The following is a 20,436-nucleotide window of genomic DNA, read 5'->3' as shown; positions in this document are numbered from 1 at the left end:
AGCTAGTCAAGAGGCTGAGGGCAGAAGAATCGCTTGAACCTGGGAGGCAGAGGTTGCAGTGAGCCAAGATTTTGCTACTTCACTCCAGCCTGGTGACAGGGCAAGATTCCGCCTCCAAAAAAAAAAAAAAAAAGCCTCATATCTTTCTTGCTTGCTCTTTTACTGTGTGATATGCCAGCTTTCCCTCCATCTTTTGTTATGATTGTAAGCCTCCTGAGGCTTTCACCAGAAGCAGATGCTGGCATCATGCTTTCTGTACAGCCTGCAGAATCATGAGCTGAAATATAAAACTCTTTTCTTTATAAATTACCCAGTCTTGGGTATTCCTTTATAGCAACACAATGAACACACAGAAAATTGGTACTAAGGAGTGGAGCATTGCAATAAAGATACCTGAAAATGTGGAAGGGGCTTTGGACCTTGGTGACAGGCAGAAGTTGGAAGAATTTGCAGGACTTAGAAGACAGGAAGATGAAGGAAACTTTGGAACTTCTTAGAGACTGGTTAAATGGTTGTGACCAAAATGGTGATAGAAAATATGGACAGCGAAGGCCAGGCTGACAAGTCCTTAGATGGAAATGATGAAGTTATTGGGAAATGGAGCAAAGATCACCCGTGTCATGCCTTAGCAAAAAATTTGGCTGCATTGTGTCCATGCCCTAGGGATTTATGGAAGGCAAAACTTGAGAGTGATGATTTAGGGTACCTGGCAGAAGAAATTTCTAAGCAGCAAAGTGCTCAACAGTCTAAGACAGTGCTGATGGGGAATGTGGGGTTGGATCCCCACATAGAGTCCCCACTGGGGCACTTCCTAGTGGAGCTGTGGGAAGGAGACCACCACCCTCCAGGGTCAATATTGGTTGAGCCACTAGCGGCATGCATCCTGGGCCTGGAAAAGCTGCAGGCACTCAATTCCCGCCTGTAAGAGTAGCCACAGGGACTACACCCTGCAAAGCCACAGAGGCAGAGTTGCCCAATGCCTTGGGAGCCCACTCCTTGAACCAGTATGCTCTGGATGTGGGACATGGAGTCAAAGATGATGTTGGAGCTCTAAGGTTTAATGTATGCCCTGCTGGATTTTGGATATGTGTGGGGCCTGTTACCTTTTTCTTTTGGCCAGTTTCTCCCTTTGGAATGGGAATGTTAACCCAATGCCTGTGCCATCATTGTACGTTGGAAGTAAATAACTTATTTTTGATCCTACAGGCTCATAGGTGGAAGGGACTTGCCTTGAATCTCAGATGAGACTTTGGTCTTTGGACTTGATGTCATTAAAAGTTAAGAATTTGGGGGACTGTTGGGAAGAGATTATTGTATTTTGCAATGTTAGAAGGATGTGAGATTTGGGGAGCCAGGAGTACAATAATATGGTTTGGATATTTGTCCCCTCCAAATCTCATGTTGAAATGTGACATCCCCAGTGTTGCAGGTGGAGCCTAGTGAGAAGTGTTTGGTCATGAGGGTGGATCCCTCATGAATGGCTTGGTGCCCTCCCCACAGTAATGAGTTCTTACTCTGTTAGTTCACACAGGAGCTGGTTGTTTAAAAGAGTCTGGTGTCTCTCTCCTGCTCACTCTCTTGCCAGGTGATATGCCTGCTTTCCCTTTGTCTTCTGCCATGGCTGTAAGATTCTTGAGCCCTCACTAGAAGCAGATGCTGGCAGTATAGCCTGAAGAATCGTGAAATAGAACTTTATAAATTACCCAGTCTGAGGTATTCCTTTATAGAAACACAAACAGACTAACACAAAAGAGAGCTAAAAGTGAGTGTGTATAGTGAGCCTTTTAAGGAGTGCTTCTTTTACTTGCCAAACAGCCTAATATTTAGTTGTCTAACCTGTGACCAGGACCTCCCTCACATAGGCAAGGAGTTTATACTGGCAGATGCCCTTGTGACTCTAGTCTGACCCACGTCCATTCCCTCTGATGCTGGGGCAGCCTTTAATTCTTCAGATGGAAAGTGAAAATTTAATACACCACCTCAATAAAAAACAAGTTCAAAGAATTTTTGTTTACAGATCCTGGGCAAGGAGGGCACAATGAGCTGGGAAGGCAGTCTTCAGTCCTCAGGTCAAGCAAGGAAGCAATGAAGAGTCAGACAAAGAAAGAGAGCGTGTGGCAACTGGAAGTATATCATATAAGGGAATAGGATGTGGGCCACTTAAATTGGAAAAGCTGGGAGTCCAGTCAATGAGGCAGGGGAGACTTCTCTAAGTTTTCATCTCTAGCCACCAGCTTGTGCCACTTGGGCATGGTATAGAACTGGAAACTGTATCAAGGGTTATTGAGTCCTGATTCTGGTACGAGAAAATAAAACTTGTAGTCAAAATGGATGCTGAGACAATATAAAATCATGAGAATTAACTACAAGGACATTATGTTAATTAAAATAAGCAAGGCAGAGATAACTACCACAGGATCGTACTAATCTGTGAAATCTAAAGAAGTTGATCTCATACAAATAGAGAGTAGAATCAAGGTTACTGGGGCTGGGGTGCTTGGAGCAGAGGGTTGAGGAGATATTGGCCAAAGGATACAAAATTTCAGTTAAGAAGAATACATTCAATAGATCTACCGTGCAATACAGTAACTATAGTTAGTAATACAGTCTTGTGCCATGTTTTGGTCCATTACAGACTACATATAGGATGATAGTATCATATGATTTAATAATGTATTTTTATTGTACCTTTTTAATGTTTACATATGCTGAGATATGCAAATACTATTGTTCTACAATTGCCTACAGCATTCAGTACAGTAATATGCCATACAGGTTAGTAGCCTGGGAGCAATAGGTTATACCATACAACCCAAGTGTGTTGTAAGCTATACCATCTAGGTTTGTATAAGTAATTTCAAGATGTTTGCACAGTGATGAAATTGCCTAAAACGCATTTCTCAGAATGTATCCCCATGGTTAAGTGACAAATGAGCGTATATTGTATTCTTGAAAAATGCTAAGGGAGTGGACATCAAGTAATTTTTTGCCATAAAAATGATAACTATGTGAGATAATGCATATGATAATTATCTAGGTTTAGTCATTCTGCAATGACTATATACTTCAAAACATCATGTCATACTAGGTGAATTTATCTGTCAATTTAAAACAAAAAAAAAAAATTGGAATTGCTGTATAACTTGGATTAGACCCAGAACTATAGTATAAGGAAGTTCTGACTCTGCCTGAAGGCATGCCTCATTGGGACCTGTGGGCAGAAGTAGGATTGCCAAATGCCTACACATGAGTCTTAATTAAGTGTCTTACTTAGAAAGTAACACCCTCTACCCAACTACTTTGTAAAGTATATAAAAATGTTCTTGATTTGTAAGTGCAGCATACCTATTTTAGGTTTTCTTGTCAGGATTTACAATCATGTACTCCTTCAGCATCATCAAACACCTGATTGTGAAACATAGGGTTCATGGAGGATTGTCTGAAGGGCATGGTCCTCAGATATTCAGCTATGCCTACATGTCCTTAACCTAGAATTAATGATTTTTTATGATGTACATGTGTAGTTTTCAGACACACCCAAGTGTGAAAAGTAAAGTTTATAGAGGATTGCTGCATGGTCTTCAGATTTTCAGCTATGCCTAGGTTTCTTTAACCTAGAATCAATGGTTTTTAGAATGTACTTGAGTAGGTTTCAGACGGCCCTTCAAGCCCCTGGATTGGGCTTGATACACTGATGAAAGCATGCATGCCAAATATTTTAAATATTTCAAGAAAAGAGTATATAACTTCAATTAGATTATCATTTGAAAGATTACTACATGTTATTCACCTGCTAACGCTTTTCAAATCTCTGTATCTATGGCCTAGATATTTCAAAAATCATTATTCGCTGTTCCGTAATCAAGTAATTTATGAAAAGAATGGGAACTGTTGAGTACTAAGATTAAAGACCAGTAGTTCCCTATATTCACATCAGAATCACTTGGGTGCTTTTTTTTTAAAAGATACACCATCATATTCTGTCCTTTGCATATGGAATGAAAAAAGTATGGTGAAAACAGGTAACTGTATGTTTCAGAAAACTTTTCATGTTGTTCTTATGGACTAAGAAACATTGATTCATGCCATGAACCTAAGAACAAAATGGTACCTTGTCAATATTCAGGAAAGGGACAGCCAATAATATTATTTATATTATCATTTAGTGGTAGCCATCAAAACCCTTGATGTGCATATGATGACATTTATTAAATTACTATGTTCTTTTGTAAGCTTCTTCTTGTTCATGTTAGTATAAACCCTTCTCATGAAGCCATGAAACCACATATTGAAAAGGCTATTTATATCTCTTCAACTCAATATAAATCGAAATGTAGACCAGAATTGGAAGCTATTAGTGTCCCATTGTGCATATAAAGGTGCATCTTGTTTTTAATTTTATGGCATACATTAGAGAACTGAATAATGGCTTATATTAAAAATTATAAATAAAATAGAAACACATATATGTATGTCTACAAATTTATACATATACTTATCTATATGGTTTTAGAACTTGCTTATATTTGTGAGATAATAGGAAAAGAAAATATCACTGTATTATCTTCTGTATAAACTTACGCTCACGGGCACCTTCTATTAGAATGGCTTGTGTTTCATTCATTCCATAAAATACAGATTTTCCAACTCTGCCAATGAATCAGATTCTTTGGATGTGAAGTGTAAGAGTCTCCATGTTTAATAAGTACTTCAGATAAGTCTTGTTCTCACTCACATTTGAGTACCACTGTCCTGTTTGGCGTGGAGTGTGTTAATTTTCTTGAAAGCCACATAGAATCAATGCAAGTATTTATGTCCTGATGGTTCTTAAAATCCTAATCAGAGCAATTATATTCCCTAAAAATTATCATATTTAGGTAGATACATAAAGAGGCCATTAAATTAAAACTGTGTTCTAAACTAATCTAAAGAACTAAATCATTTTATTGTTGACCACTCACTCATGCTAACATATTCTAAGCTTTATATGCTTGATGTTTGAAAAGAAGACTATTTCAGCCAGGTGCAGTGGCTCACACCTGTAATCCCAGCATTCTGGGAGGCCGAGGTGGGCAGATCACCCTGAGGTCAGGAGTTCAAGACCAGCCTGGCCAACATGGCGAAATCCCATCTCTACTAAAAAATACAAAAATTAGCTGGGCATGGCGGTGCATGCTTGTAATCCCAGCTACATGGGAGGCTGAGGCAGGAGAATCATTTGAACCTGGGAGGCAGAGGTTCCAGTGAGCTGAGACTGCACCACTGCACTCCAGCCTGGGTGACAGAGCAAGACTCCATCTCAAAAAAAAAGAAAAAAAGAAAAAAGACTTTTAAATTTTATTATAAACATTATTGTAGGTTAAAAAACAATCAGCATTTATCAATAAAAAACATCATCTGGGTAGATCAAAGAGAGAGGTCAGTAAGGCAATTATTTAATATTAAAAGATATATACTAAGGCTCCTAAGACTCAGTGTGTTCACCTGAGAGACTTGGGTTTTGGTGGCTGTTTTTCTGCTATGAGTGGACTTGTGCAAATGAGTTTTGTATTTTTTATTAAAATGTAAAATTCAAAGTTGAGATTTTAACATTTGGATTCTTAGAAGTAGTATCATTTACATTCCAACTCAAAATTTCTATATGTTTTTCTATAAAATGAGAATAATAGTTGTTTACAAATTATCTCTGGAAATAAACATAATTCATTTACAAACTAATTGCTTTTTAAAAACTTTTTCTTCTCAGAGATCCCCCATCTTTAAGAAAATAATTCATTTATTTTTAAAACTTTAAATTATTTCAAGAATAAACACCGTTTGTTATTATTTTGTTTTGTTTGCATGCTTCCAAATGATATCTGCTCATTATAAGTTGTTTAAGCAATATAGAAAAATGCAAAGAAGAAAATAGCAACAAGAAATCACTAAAATTCTCTCCACCCCCAAATAAGTATTGGAACAGAAAAGTGTGTTCTGAGTAGACGTGGCCTGAGCACATGTTGATTAGTGCCTGGAGGGATTGTCTAAGATGTGATTTATTTCCAAGCTAAAATTAAGAGTGCCAATTGGAGTTTTACTTGCTCTGTTGAGGGGAGATCACAACTGTAGATGAGCTGCCGAGGAGAGGTTTGTCTCTCTTGGAAATCAAGGGCAGAGCTCATAGGTCTGAGTAATCTGAGAGGGCAAGGCCTACTGAAGCCTGTCACGAATGCTGAATAGGCCTTCAGATTTAGACAGGGAGTCCAATTCTATTGATCCCAGTATGACTGGAGGATGTTACTATAGTGGATGAAATTTCTCTCAGTGTCTTTAACATAAACAAATTTACACTCCCACCAACGATGCAGCAGAGTTCCTGGGGCCAGATCCATACCAACCCCCGGTAATACAAAACTTGAAAACTCTGCTGCCCTGAAGGGTATAAATAATATCTTATTATAGTGAGATAGGCACTATAACATATATATATATATATATGTGTGTGTGTGTGTGTGTGTGTTAGAGCAATTTGCTTTTTCTAATTACTAGTGAATTTCTGTTTGAAGTGTTTCCCCTATAATCTACATATTTTGACTATTTTTCACTCTTTTTTTTAGTGAATGCTGACTTGAAAAAGGCAATAGGCTATAAATAGGGCAGGCAAGTTTGACAGCTATTCAACATCAAACCAAGTTCCATCATTCAGAGCAGCCAAGCTAACAATACTGTTGAAATCAACAGTCAGGCAGTGTGCTGCTTATTTTCTGCTTGGACCTTCAGGTTCATTATGTGCTCTTTTCTTGCTTTTGTCTGTGCCTCAGGAAGCTGATGGCATGGTCTTGCATCAACTGACGTTTCCAGTTCTCTGCTTCTGTTTAGGATTGGCCAAAGAAATTCCCAAGGGCAGTCGGTAGATGGAAATAATTCTATCGCCTTGCTTTTGTAGCCATTGGTGAGGCAACAGTTTACAGTTTCTAGTCTCTGTGTGTTTTCTCAGTCTTGGTGGATCCCTTAACCTCTTCCCAAACTTTATGAACCATCCTTTCATTAAACCTTCTCTAAGAACCATTTTAAGTATATGTCTATGTCCTGGTGCACTCTATCTGATAGAGGCAGGCATGACAGATTTCTTAAAACATATTTGGCAGAACTGTATTTCTGAATGATGCCAAAATCTGAAAAGTAATATATTCCTTATTGACAGAGGTCATTGGTAGAGCTACTGAAACTAAATTCAAAGGAGAAAAAAACATGTCTTTTTAAAGGATACCATTGTTTTCTTAAAGTTTTACAAGCCAGCACTGTGTACTAGGGATCAAAGGTCTCCAAGTTGACTTATGTATAAGGGCAGTCAGCAGAGCCTATGATTTTTTTCCTTGAACGTGGGCAATGGTCTATTTGATACATAGTCTACGGAGCACTTTTGCTACCACCTTTATATCTCAGGAAGGATTTGGAATGACTCTGAATACAGGTTGCACAGGCTATGAAGTAGGAATTGTGAGGCTAGGCTCAAATGCAAAACTCCAAAATAGATGAGGTAAAATACTAAGCAACTACATTTGCTAATGGAGACTATCAACTACGCTGTATACCACAAAATGTACTGGAAAAAAAAGTGCTCACATTTTGCCACTTATAACTTTATGATAACCTTAGAAATTATGACTATATCTATTTTACTTACAAGCAAACTGTGCCTGGGAAATTTACTTAATTTACAGTCATTCAGCAAGTGACAAAGGGTTTAAATTCAGTTCAGTCTGGTTTATTTAGTAACAGGTGCTGTGAAAAATTGTGCTATTTTCCTTGAAATCAAAATAAAGTCCAAGGAAACAGCCTCCAACAGTCTTAACTTCTAAAATTTATTTCACAACTCTTTAATTCCCCTTTGCATTTTCAGTTTTGAGTAGAAACTGTTTCAGTTATCTATCACTACATAAGTAACTACCCTAAACTTTAATTGTATTTTGCTCATGATTTCATGATTCAGGAACTTGAGAAGGACTAGGCTGGGTGGTTAATGGCTGATCCATGTGATGTTGGCTGGGATAATTGGAGATGGAGGATGCACTTTCAAAATGACTTCTTCACTCTCATGTTTGACACCTCAGTGTTTCTTTTCCTCTCTCTGTATGGATCCTCACAAATAGTGGTCTCAGAGTATTCGTGCTTATTACATGGTAGTCTCTAATAGATGAGGTATAAGGTATAAGCTGCCTGTGCTATTGAAGTTAGGCTAAGAACTGGCAAACTATTATTGCATTATTAACCAAAGCAGGTAAAAACCAGTCCAGATTCATGAGAATAGAAAAAAGATTCTCTTTCTCAATAGGAGGAATGTCAAATAAGTTGTGGCCATATTTAAACTGTTATCTTTCGTTTTTAACATAAACTGAGCTTTTACTACATTCTTATAAGGTACAGTGCTTCAAACTTTGAACTTTTGTTTCATTAAATTTTCTCAGCAGTCCTGTAAAGGGGTTATGAAAAAATAACAACTGGTTGAACATTAATGCTGACCTTAAATTACTATTATGGCCCCACTAGTGTTTACAGCAAATATTTATTCTATTAACTATTAGTATGCTTATTTTTAAACTGAGGAAGCTAAGGCTAAGTGGTGTCGAGTAACTTGACCCAAATTATATAGTTTGTAAGTAAAAGTGTTAGAAAGCATTTGATAGCAGTTCTGCCTGACTAGCACCATTGTATTTTCTAAGAATGCCCCATCACTTTTTTGGAAAAATAATTCCATGAATATGCAATCTGCAAGGTCATTTTATTTTATTTTATTTTAATCTTTACTTGAGCTCTGACACATATACATTTTTCCTTTATTTTGTGTGTTATCATTTATTTTTGTGAATTAGAAAGTCCATTTTGTAGTTGTCAGTTCAGGCCCTGCAAGAAGCAACACCAAGGCAATTTTAGATGTGCAAGATATTGGAGATCTATTAGGGAAAATGCCTGTGAAAGATAAAGAGGGAGAGGGCCAGAGTAGACATGGAGTGCCTTCAGAATATGATTCAGGTGTGCCCATTGTGAAAGAAAGATAGAAAAAATTGGATATTACATTTCTTGTATCACAGTTCCAGTTACGAAAGTCAGCCAGCCTGGTGCAGAGTATTGAAGCAAGGGTTATCCACTGGAGGAGTCCCATGTCAGACAGGAATGGGCCAGCTCTAAGGTCCCTCTCCATGTTTAGGCATTGGCTAGAGACAGCCTAGGGTAAGCAGCCTTGTTGTGAGCACTGTGGTAGATCAAAAAGGAAGTAGCTGGAGACTGTCAGAAAGCTGCTCCCTGTAGTAGGTTCTCTTGCCCTCTGCAAGCCTCATGTGTTAGTTCATTAGGGCTGCTATTGAGAGACAAGAGGCCAGAAAATTCCAAGCATAAAAGGGTGGGTGCCTGGTGAAACCTCACCTTCAAACCAAAGTAGCCTGAAACCTGTGGCCCAAAGTGAGAACTTCTATTCCTGTTTGCTCATTCTCTCCCAATTGGTTCTTTCTGAATAATGCATTTTTACCAATCAAATGTTGCTTTTCCCAAAACTACCTATGGCCCACTCCACCCCCATCCTGCACCTATAAAGACACCAGACTCAGTCAGTAGAGTGGAGAGATGGCTTGACTTTGGAGAGAAGATGGCCAAACTTTGGGGAAGATGAGATGGCTTGAGTTCGGAGAACGGACAGATGAGCTTCAAGGAAAACTATCTGCCTTTCCCATTCCCTCTCCAGCTACCCTCTTCGCTGAGAGCCAGTCCACCATTCAATAAAATTCTTCACCTTCACCATCTTTCAAATGGCTGCGTGACCTCATTCTTCTTGGATGCTGGACAAGAGCTCGGGACCCACTGAGTGTGGATACCCAAAAAATGCTGTCACATCGGCCCTTTGCCCTTGAGGGCAGAGGGAAACCGCCCAACAGGATGAGGCAAAGGGCCAACTGAGCTGTTAACACACAGCCGTCCACAGACAGCAGAGCTAAAGGAGCATTGTAACACCCCCTCTGGGGTCTTGGGGTCTCAGGCATGCCCCTTATTTGAGCACCACCACACGGAGCTTGCTTCTACCAGCACCTGGAGTGTCTGGCCTGGTCCTGCACTCATTTGCTCATGGGCTCCCTCCCACAAGGGGTTGAGTGCAGCAGGCCCAGTAAACATTCATCCTTGTCACGAGTCCAACAAAAGGGCCAAGAAAAGTCCTACCTCACTATCTAGCAACAAAAATTTATTTTTCACAAATTTAGAGGCTGGAAAGGCTGCAATCAAGGTGCCAGCAGATTAGGTATCTGACAAGGACTGTTTTCCTCAAAACAGCACCTTCTCGCCATGTCCTTACATGGTAGAAAGGGTAAGGTAGCTTTCAGGGGCCTCTTTACAAGAGCACTGATCTCATTTTTGAGGGTTCAGACCTCATGACCTAATTATCTCCCAAAGGCTTCACCTCCTAAAACCATCACATTGGTGATCAGGTTTTAGCATGTGAAACGTCATGGCACTCCTACCTGTGAAAGGAGAGGGAGAATATGATGATGCTTTGGCTCATCACATGTCAATGTCAATTAAGACTTTGTGCCTAATTGTTCTGTAAATAGTCCTCTTTTCTCAATGTACAGTCACGAGGGTAAACAATGTCCCTAGGTCCCTTTGAGGAAAGGCTGGGAGGATCATTAAAATATATACTTGCTAAAATGTTGCAGGGTCCTTCCTCCTGGGCATCTGGTCACCTCTTCAGCCTATAGGTTTCAAACTGAAAATTTAAGTCTAGAATCTGAGGAAGGGACTGTGACTTTTAATCAAGGCTTTTCATTGTAGATGCTAAGCAGTGCCCTTGTTGGCTGACCATGGCTTTTGCCCAAGCGATGGTATAGCCTATAAATCCCCTTCAAAACTCTCTGGGGGTTGTTCCTCTAACCTTGCTAATATCTATCACTTTCATCCCCCTGATTTCTGGCAGTTAGGCACTGCCACCTCACCTGTATTTTTCAAGGCCTCACTATGCTCACGGATATTAATGAGCCCATCTCTGTGTCCACCTCTCGTATGGTCAGGCCTAGCTGTAGTAATGCCAGTGTCTTTATACCTATGTATTCTTGATAGCTTTAAATCACTGGCAGGATTATGGCCCTCCCAGGGATTAAAATTCTTTGAGGGGCTTCTGATGTCACCTAATAAATACATTGTAGCATGATGGTATTTTTGAGCCTTTTTCTTCCTTTCACTATGTTCTCAGAAAAATGGAGGCATTGCTATTTCACTTATCATAGACTAGCATTTTCTGTAGACTTCTTGGATGCATAGCAGCTAATTTGCCTGATCCTCTATTCTTATATTCAGACCCCCTTAATCACAAAATCTCAAAATCCAATCAGAGGGCTTCTCTCTGTGCATGCTAGCTAATACTTATAGTGGCTTCAGAATGCAGCCTACTTTCTCCCTTACCAAGTCCAGCCTTTCCTCAGATGAATTAAATCCAGTTAACAGTCAAACCATCAGCACTGAAGGTGTGGACAGCTCCTTCAGGGGGAATTTAGTATCAGCAGTTGCACCTACCACCTAGTCAGCAATGCACCCATTCCCTGTTAAACAATACATCCTTCCCCTCTCAGCAGCATACCTATTCCCTGGTCAACAGTGCACTCATCCACCTCGTCAGCAACGTACCCTTCCTCTTTCAGCAGTGCATCCATCCCCTATCAGCAGTTGACCCATATCCTCTCAGCAGTGCAACCATTCCCTGTCAGCAACACACCATCCATGGTCATTTGTTTACCCATTCCCTGTCAGAAGCACACCCATCCCCTCGACTTCAGTGCACCCATCCATCTGGTGAGCGATGCACTTATCCCCTTCCAGCAGTGCACCCATCCCACTTGCAGCAGTACCTCCATGCTCCCGGTTTGCAGTGCTACCATTCTTCTGATCAGCAGTGCACTCATTGTCTGTCAACAGTGTACCCAACATTTGTCAGCAGTGTACTCATCTTTTATCAGTAGTGCACCCATCCCCATGTCAGCAGTGCACCCATCCCTTTGAAGCAGGGAACCCATCCATCTGGTCAGAAGTGAAACAACCCCCTGCCTGCTTTGTAGTCATCCTCTGTCAGCAATGGATCTCCTGAACAGAAGAGAAAGAGGAGTCAAACAATCAAGCTGAGTCTATGGGAATAGAGTCTTTTTTCTCTAGTTCAAATGCTGGGCAAGTATGAGCATGGGAGCTGCCTAATTTCAGGGCACAAGAGAAAAATCACACATCCATGTCCTTCCACAGATAAGCCAATCACCTCCAGTTTAGATATGCCTAAAGTAGCTCAAGTTAGGATTCTGACTATGGCAAGTAATCAAGTTGATTAAAAGAGAGACTTTTAAAAACGTACTTAAATTTTAAAGAATTAACTAAAATCTCTGTGGATTGGGCTCTCCATCTATAAAACTCTATCTCCTAGGGTTGTTTTGAGGATGAAGTGAGTTTTTGCTGAAGGAAAATATTTGAACAGGGCCTGCATTATAAGTACTCAATACAGACTATCTGTTATTATTAGGTCCTGAGTATTTATTTATTATAATATCACAGATTTTGGAGATGAAAATAATACCATTATATATTTATTACATATATCATTTAATATAATTTTAAAAATTACAGTTATGTAAATTTATGTTATTTGAGATAAAGAATCAATAATGCTTTATTGCATTTTATTGTTATTTAAAGTATCTATGATAAATACCATTAATATAATAAAAAACCTCTTCAAATAATAGTGGCTCAATAAATATTTACTGAAACTATTCACAAGTCAGAATCTCAAAAGTTAATGAGGAAAAACAGTCTTTATTGATCTATAAAATGTAGGAGGTATGTTTCAGTTTTTAAAAATATGGTGCAAGAAATGTTACATGAATGTAATCCTTGCGTACATTTTATTACATAGGGTTATGAACTGATGTATAAGATGATAAACACAAATTGAACAGGTGCTTTTTTTCATCAATTATTATTTTGCTAATGTTTTACATTAGAGGAACAAAAACACAATTCAAAACAAAATACTTTATACATCAGGTTCAAGATATTATTTTCTTCTCTATATCTAAAGATAATTTGAAGTTCAAACTAACCTTAGTCTTTAAAAATACTTTAAAATAGAAAGCACCAATTATGATTCCACATTTAACAGCATTGCCTGCAAATACAGAATCCTGACATCCAAGATAAATGAACAACAAATAGAAAGGGCTACAGAAAGGTTCAAATCCATTTGATGTGTGGACAGTTGTAAAGAATGTTGAGCTTTCTATTTTTATTTGTTTGGATCTATAGAGTACAAATTAACTTCTGGAAATATTTCTTAATGTGCCAATCAAGTAAAGAAAAACAAACCCTTTACTATATATATTTTTAGTTAATAATCATAAAAACACTCCAACACAATAATTTGTTGTAGAAAATAATAAAATGATCATACATCATTCCTAAAACTTTCTGTGGAAAGAAATAATGAAATAAGATATAATATACAAAACTTAAAATATAAAATTAGGTAAATTTTTCAGGAAGTATGGCAATAATGAGGATGTTTTGAGAAAGTGTCTTTTTCTTCTAAATAGTTCCACAAGGAACTCCCTCTCCCACCCACCCACCACACAGTCGCTAAGAGGCAATTGGAAACTTGTGGAAGTTTTTCAACACCACTTTATGCTAAAAACTCTCAATAAACTAGGTATTGATGGAACATATCTCAAAATAATAAGAGCTAATTATGACAAACCCACAGCCAATATCACACTGAATGGGCAAAAGCTGGAAGCATTCCCTTTAAAAAGGGGCACAAAACAAAGATGCCCTTTCTCACCACGCCTACTCAACATAGTATTGGAAGTTCTGGCCAGGGCAATCAAGGCAAGAGAAAGAAATAAAGGGTATTCAAATAGGAAGACAGGAAGTCAAATTGTCTGTTTGCAGATGACATGATTGTATATTTAGAGAACCCTATCGTCTCAGCCCCAAATATCCTTAGGCTGATAAGCAACTTCAGCAAAGTCTCAGGATACAAAATCAATGTGCAAAAATCACAAGCATTCCTATACACCAATAACAGACAAACAGAGAGCCAAATCATGAGTGAACTCCCATTCACAACTGCTACAAAGATAATTAAATACCTAGGAATCCAACTTACAAGGGATGTGAAGGATCCTTTCAAGGAGAACTACAAATCACTGCTCAAGGAAATAAGAGAGGACACAAACAAATGGAAAGCCGTTCCAAGCTCATGGATAAGAAGAATCAATATCGTGAAAATGGCCATAGCACACAAAGTAATTTATAGATTAAATGCTATCCTCATCAAGCTAACATTGACTTTCCTCACAGAATTAGAAAAAACTACTTTAAATTTCATATGGAACCAAAAAAGAGCCCACATAGCCAAGACAATCCTAAGCAGAAAGAACAAAGCGGAAGGCATCATGCTACCTGACTTCAAACTATACTACAAGGCTACAGTAACCAAAACATCATGGTACTGATACCAAAACAGATATATAGACCAATGGAACAGAACAGAGGCCTGAGAAATAACACCACACATCTACAACCATCTGATCTTTGACAAACCTGACAAAGATGGGGAAAGGATTCCCTATTTAATAAATGGTGGTGGGAAAAGTGGCTAGCCATATGCAGAAAACAGAAACTTGACCCCTTCCTTATACCTTACACCTTATAGAAAAATTAACTCAAGATGGAATAAGACTTAAATGTAAGACCTAGAACTATAAAAACTCTAGAAGAAAACCTAGGCAACACCTTTTAGGGCATAGGCATGGGCAAAAACTTCATGACTAAAACAATAAAAGCAATGGCAACAAAAGCCAAAATTGACAAATGGGATGTAATTAAAGAGCTTCTGCATAGCAAAAGAAACTGTCATCAGAGTGAACAGGCAACCCACAGAATGGGAGAAAATTCTGGCAATCTATCCATCTGACAAAGGGCTAATATCTAGAATCTACAAAGAACTCAAACAGATATACAAGAAAAAAAAACCATCAAAAGTGGGTGAAGGATATCAACAGATACTTCTCAAATGAAGTCATTTATGTGGCCAAACAAACCCATGAAACCTCATCATCATTGGTCATTAGAGAAATGCAAATCAAAACCACAGTGATATATCATCTCACACCAGTTAGAATGGCGATCATTAAAAAGTCAGGAAACAACAGATGCTGTAGAGGATGTGGAGAAGTAGGAATGCTTTTACACTGTTGGTGGGACCGTAAATTAGTTCAACCATTGTGGAATACAGGGTGGCAATTCCTCAAGGATCTAGAACCAGAAATACCATTTGACCCAGCAATCCCATCAATGGGTATATACCCAAAGGATTATAAATCATTCTACTAAAAGACACATGGACACATATGTTTATTGCAGCACTGTTCACAATAGCAGAGACTTGGAACCGACCCAAATGCCCATCAATGAGAGACTGGGAAAAGAAAATGTGCATGGAATACTATGCAGTCATAAAAAAGGATGAGTTCATGTCCTTTGCAGGGACTTGGATGAAGCTGGAAACCATCATTCTCAGCAAACTAATACAAGAACAGAAAACCAAACATCTCATGTTCTCGCTCATAAGTGGGAGTTGGACAATGAGAACACATGGACACAGGGAGGGGAACATCACACACCAGGGCCTGTCAGGAGGTGGGGGGCTAGGGGAGGGATAGCCTCAGGAGAAATACCTAATATAGATGACAGGTTGATGGGTGCAGTAAACCACCATGGCACGTGTATACCTATGTAACAAAACTGCACGTTCTGCACATGTATCCCAGAACTTAAAAAAAAAAAAAAAGAAACTTCTGGAAGTTTTTAATTGAATCATTTGTTTAGTGAAATAAGCCAAGCACAGACAGACAAATATTGCATGTTTTCACTCGTATGTAGGAGCTAAAAATGTGGATCTCATGAAGATTATAGATTGGTTGTTACCAGAGGCCAGGAAGGATGAGGAGAGGGGAATGAAGAGAGAGGTTGATTAATAGGTAGAAGTACACCGTTAGATAGAAGAAATAAGACATAGTGGTTGGTAGATCAGCAGGGTGACTATAGTTTACAATAATTTGTTATGTATTTCAAAATAGCTGGAAGAGAATAATTCAAATGTTTCTAGAATAAAGAAAAGGCAAGTATTTAAAGTAATGGATATATAATTACACTGATTTGATCTTTGCAAATTAAGTGAATATATTAAATTATCACATGCACCCCTAAACTATGTATGTTATTAGGTATGAAGAAACTGAATTTTAAAATTTGTGGCATTATTTTTAAAATTTCCACAGTACCTGTTTCTGTAGGTTGGGTGTTTTCAAGTTAACCTACTTATTTGAGTGTTAAATTCAGAGGTTAAGTTCAAATATATTCAACATCCAAGCTTATACTCTTTGACATTCCAAAAAGATATGAAAAACTAAAATTAATTAATTTGGAAATACATCTCTGTCTCCCTGTGTTCTCAACATGGACTATTGATGGTCATATGTGGAAGTTGAGCATTAAATGCCATCAATGAGGCTATTAGGATTTCAGGGTCAAGTGGCAGAATTATGCAAGGGTGAAAATGGGACTGTTTAGAGAAATGCAATACAAAAGGAATTAAAAGTGTTTTGATTCTAGCTTTAGAGATGTAAAATCAATGGCACCATTAACAAGAATGAAGAGTTGTGATTTCACCAAGGTTAGAGCCAATAAAGGTTCAAGAACAAGCTTAAGATAAATGAGCTTAATCCCACTTTCCCCATTAGCCCTCATAACAACATGCTTCCCAAAGCCTTACTCCTCCCATCCATTACCCACCCCCACACTATGTAAATAATACAATATATGCTTCATGGACAAGCACATCTGCAAAACAAGTCCCTGAATCTCCAACTCAAATATGTTCCTGCTTGTAACTTTAACTCCCTCTTATAAAGAAACTTTGGAGGTAGCACTTTTTGGAAGAGAATGTTAAGATAATTTTTTGATGTGCTGAAGTTATTTTGAGAATCAGGACCAGTAATATTCCCCTGATGGAAATCCATGAGTGTGGAGAGTAGAAGAAGAAAATTTGAAATGGGAATCGTGTTGGCTGACAGCTCATTTTAGAATATGATTTGAGAATGATAGCAAAATAATAACTTTTTTTTTTTTTAGAAAAATACAAAAACTAAGCAACACATTGATTTTGATTGGTTTCACTTAGGCTGTGTTTTTTCAGCTGACAAAACTAAATATCTAAAGCCTCCATAATGATGAAAGAGAGACAAAATGGATAACAAAAAGTGCACATTTATTTCAATATTACAGTAGTAAAACCCTGAGAAGGTGTGACGGAAGTGTCTTACATGGCAACTGCCTTCTGTCTGTTGCTGCGCCCCCTGACAATGCACCCTCCTCTGTCTTTTTGAAGGCCACTCTTGATGTGTGTTTGTTTTTCTAGCAGCCTGAATACCCTCAAAAAGCTTTACTTCTGGGAAATATGATTTATGGTTGCAGGTCTTTGAGAATCCAACATTTCTAATATTGTAGAAATAGAACATTTCAAAGCAAGTTCGGCTGGCTTTTAATCTCCCCCAATGGTCTGTTACTTTTATGATTATTTAAATAGAACTCAATATTCCAAGCTGCCTTATTCCATATATCCTTTAAATCCTCAGCACCATTAATAAATAGTAAAATAACCTCCATTACAAACTATGGATGGAAACTTCAATATAAAAAAAACATGCTATGAATTAGCCGAAAGATGCCACAAAACTCATGTACTAATATCCATGCATGTAACTCAAAGGAGAGCTTCTTTTATTCTTTATTTAATGTTACTTTGGACATGATTGTAAGTGTGCCCTAGTGAATGCTAAGTACTAATCCATTTACTTGTCAATAAACCAACACAAATCCAACTCAAAGCTATCAGAATAAAACAAGAGAATATAGAATAAGTGTGAAGGTTTTTTCTATTGCAAGGAAATACACAGCTAATGTCATTATGACTTACCTAATATCTCAGCTTGTATTTGAAACAAAACGTGGGAAGGCTTTAGGTAGGCTACAGCCAGAAACATTGTCAGCAGAACAAATTTAGAGTGGAGAACTTGGTGAGGGAAGATATAGAAAACTAGTAGAACAATGTACACAACTGAAAATAGATACATTTTAAAAAGGTGGAATATAGAGTTATTTAGTATTTTACATAACTGCAAAACTCCTATGTATAACTGTATTACAGTGCAGTTTTTACGGTTGTTTATAGTGTTGACTCTAACCGTGCAGGGATTAAGTTACATCAACTATATACCATTTGAGAAAGCAGGGGAACATAGTTTCAAGAGGTTCTTTCTCAAATTTATTTCACATTCCCCCTACTCTTGGCGCTAGATGCCTTGGGCCTCCTGGGCCCGCTTTTCATGGTCTTCAATCCACTGTTTTCACTGTGCTTAAGTTTTCTCCTAACCTCAGTTGATGGCAGTGATGGATATATTTTTGTCAAAATAATTGGCTGCTTGAAAGAAAAAATTTCACTAACTAAAGTTAACTGACTTGGAATACCTGCTCTTCTAGAAATGTCAGACAAAGGCCATGTTGCGGAGTAGGAGGCAAAAGACATGTTGGATGAATTTATTATGAGTTATTTTTCATTTCTTTCTAACTTTCAATAGCCAACTGCCAATGAAATTCATTAGCTTGACATAGTTCTCATTTATGTCATGTCTAATTTATACTAATAAACTAAACTGGATAGGTAACAAATTTACTATTTCAAGCAAAATGAAGTAAACCTTAATTTAGTAATTGCTCCAGGGGAAAATATTTTTGCTCCAATGATCAGTTTAATTATCTCAGTTGTAACCCTTTCATTTATAGGAGATGCACTTTATCCTAACAGAATTGCCCAGAAATCTTAAAGAAAGTAAACCTCAAGTTTGCAAAAATTTCAGGAAGAGCACTATTTGTGATCCCTATTATCAAGCTATTGTCTCAATACTGACACTTTTGTCTTTTGTAGACAAGGAATAAAAATGGAACAGATAGTTCACACTGCTTTTTTTATTAAAACCTTCAGTATTAAAATGTACAATTACTTCTCATTTTTCTCAATGGCAAGTTTTTTAAGATACAGAATTCTATTTAATACCAGATACTTTTTTTAGGAGCAAGAGAAAATATGGGTGTAAAGTGAGAACAACAGTATAACAATCTGATTTTGTTGAGAGTTCATCAGGATGACTGGAAACACAGGTTGGGTCATTACTATGAGAGTTCTATGTCCACATGATGCCATCAAATCAAATTCTTTGTGGAAGTGTTTGTTTCTGTTGATGTAAAGGGAAAGAGAAACAACCAAAATTTGAATCACTGAAAACTTAATATACGTGTCAAATAAAAAAATCTAACTCAAAAAATTTGATTAAAAAACACTCCTGGTAAAAGAAAGAAAGAAAGAAAGAACACTCCTGGTAATCTAGCTGTGTGTGTGTGTGTGTGTGTGTGTGTGTGTGTTTGTGTGTGTGTGAGATAAAAGCAATATTTTGAAGAGAAATTCACTATTTATAATGAATCTTGCTTCAGCCTAAACTATTTAGCTATAGAAGCAATGCAATGCAATACAATATAGCTATACAGTAACATCCTTTTTCTATAACTTGGGAACAAAAGTCACAAAAAAATATTTTGTGTTTAGTTAGGACTTCCACACTGCAGAACCATTGGCATGTCAAGCTACTTCGTTTTTCCTGACAAAACCCCAGATGACCCCCACCATTTCTTCTTTTCCTGCTAGTCTGTTACTCACCTGTGCTTCCATTTTAGTACATGCAGACTGTTAAAATAAAATATTATAAACTAGATTACTTATAAACAACAGAAATTTCTCACAATTCTAGAGGCTGGGAAGTCCAAGATCAAGGCAGATTTGGTGTCTGGTTAGGGTCTGACTTTTGGCTCACGCAGGGCAACTTCTCTCACATGGTGGAAAGGGCAACAAGCTCATTTGGGTTTCTTTAATAAGGGCATTAATCCCACTCCTGAGACCCCATCATCATGACACAACCACCTTCCCAAAATCTTACCTACTAATATTATCACCTTGGAAGGTAGGATTCCAACATATGAATTTAGAAAGGCACGAACATTCTGTACATAGCTGCTTCTGTACCTGGTGTCTTTAATCAGCAGCTGCTGCCCCCATGACCATTGATAGAGCAACTGATGCTAACTTTCCGTACTTCTGGCTACTTTTAATGATATTTCTGCTCCCATAGCCAATGTGCTATTCCATCTGGGGTTGAAGGAGAGGGCTACTAAGCCTATAAAGCTGGGGTTATTTTACTGTCAGGGTGGCCTTGGATTATTCCTGTTTCTTATGACTTTCTATTTAAAAGCATGGAAAGAATTTCT

The 20,436-nt window shown here is 37.9% G+C and overlaps 2 long non-coding RNA genes across 3 annotated transcripts in view; one reads left to right on the top strand and one right to left on the bottom strand.

Annotated features, from left to right (window-relative positions):
* Positions 1–20,436, top strand: part of LOC109027706 (uncharacterized) — a 358,870-nt gene that overhangs the window by 299,248 nt on the left and 39,186 nt on the right. The window lies entirely within an intron of this gene.
* LOC129523766 (uncharacterized) overlaps positions 19,072–20,436 on the bottom strand; it is a 148,352-nt gene continuing 146,987 nt past the window's right edge. The window contains exon 6 of the long non-coding RNA XR_010134512.1: positions 19,072–19,352. This is a non-coding gene — a long non-coding RNA (uncharacterized lncRNA). The remainder of the gene's footprint in view (positions 19,353–20,436) is intronic.

This window comes from Gorilla gorilla, chromosome 6 (genome assembly GCF_029281585.2).
Source record: "Gorilla gorilla gorilla isolate KB3781 chromosome 6, NHGRI_mGorGor1-v2.1_pri, whole genome shotgun sequence".
Classification (NCBI taxonomy): Eukaryota; Metazoa; Chordata; class Mammalia; order Primates; family Hominidae; genus Gorilla; species Gorilla gorilla.
Note: the sequence above shows the minus strand (reverse complement) of the source record. Positions and strands in the feature narration are given on the sequence as shown.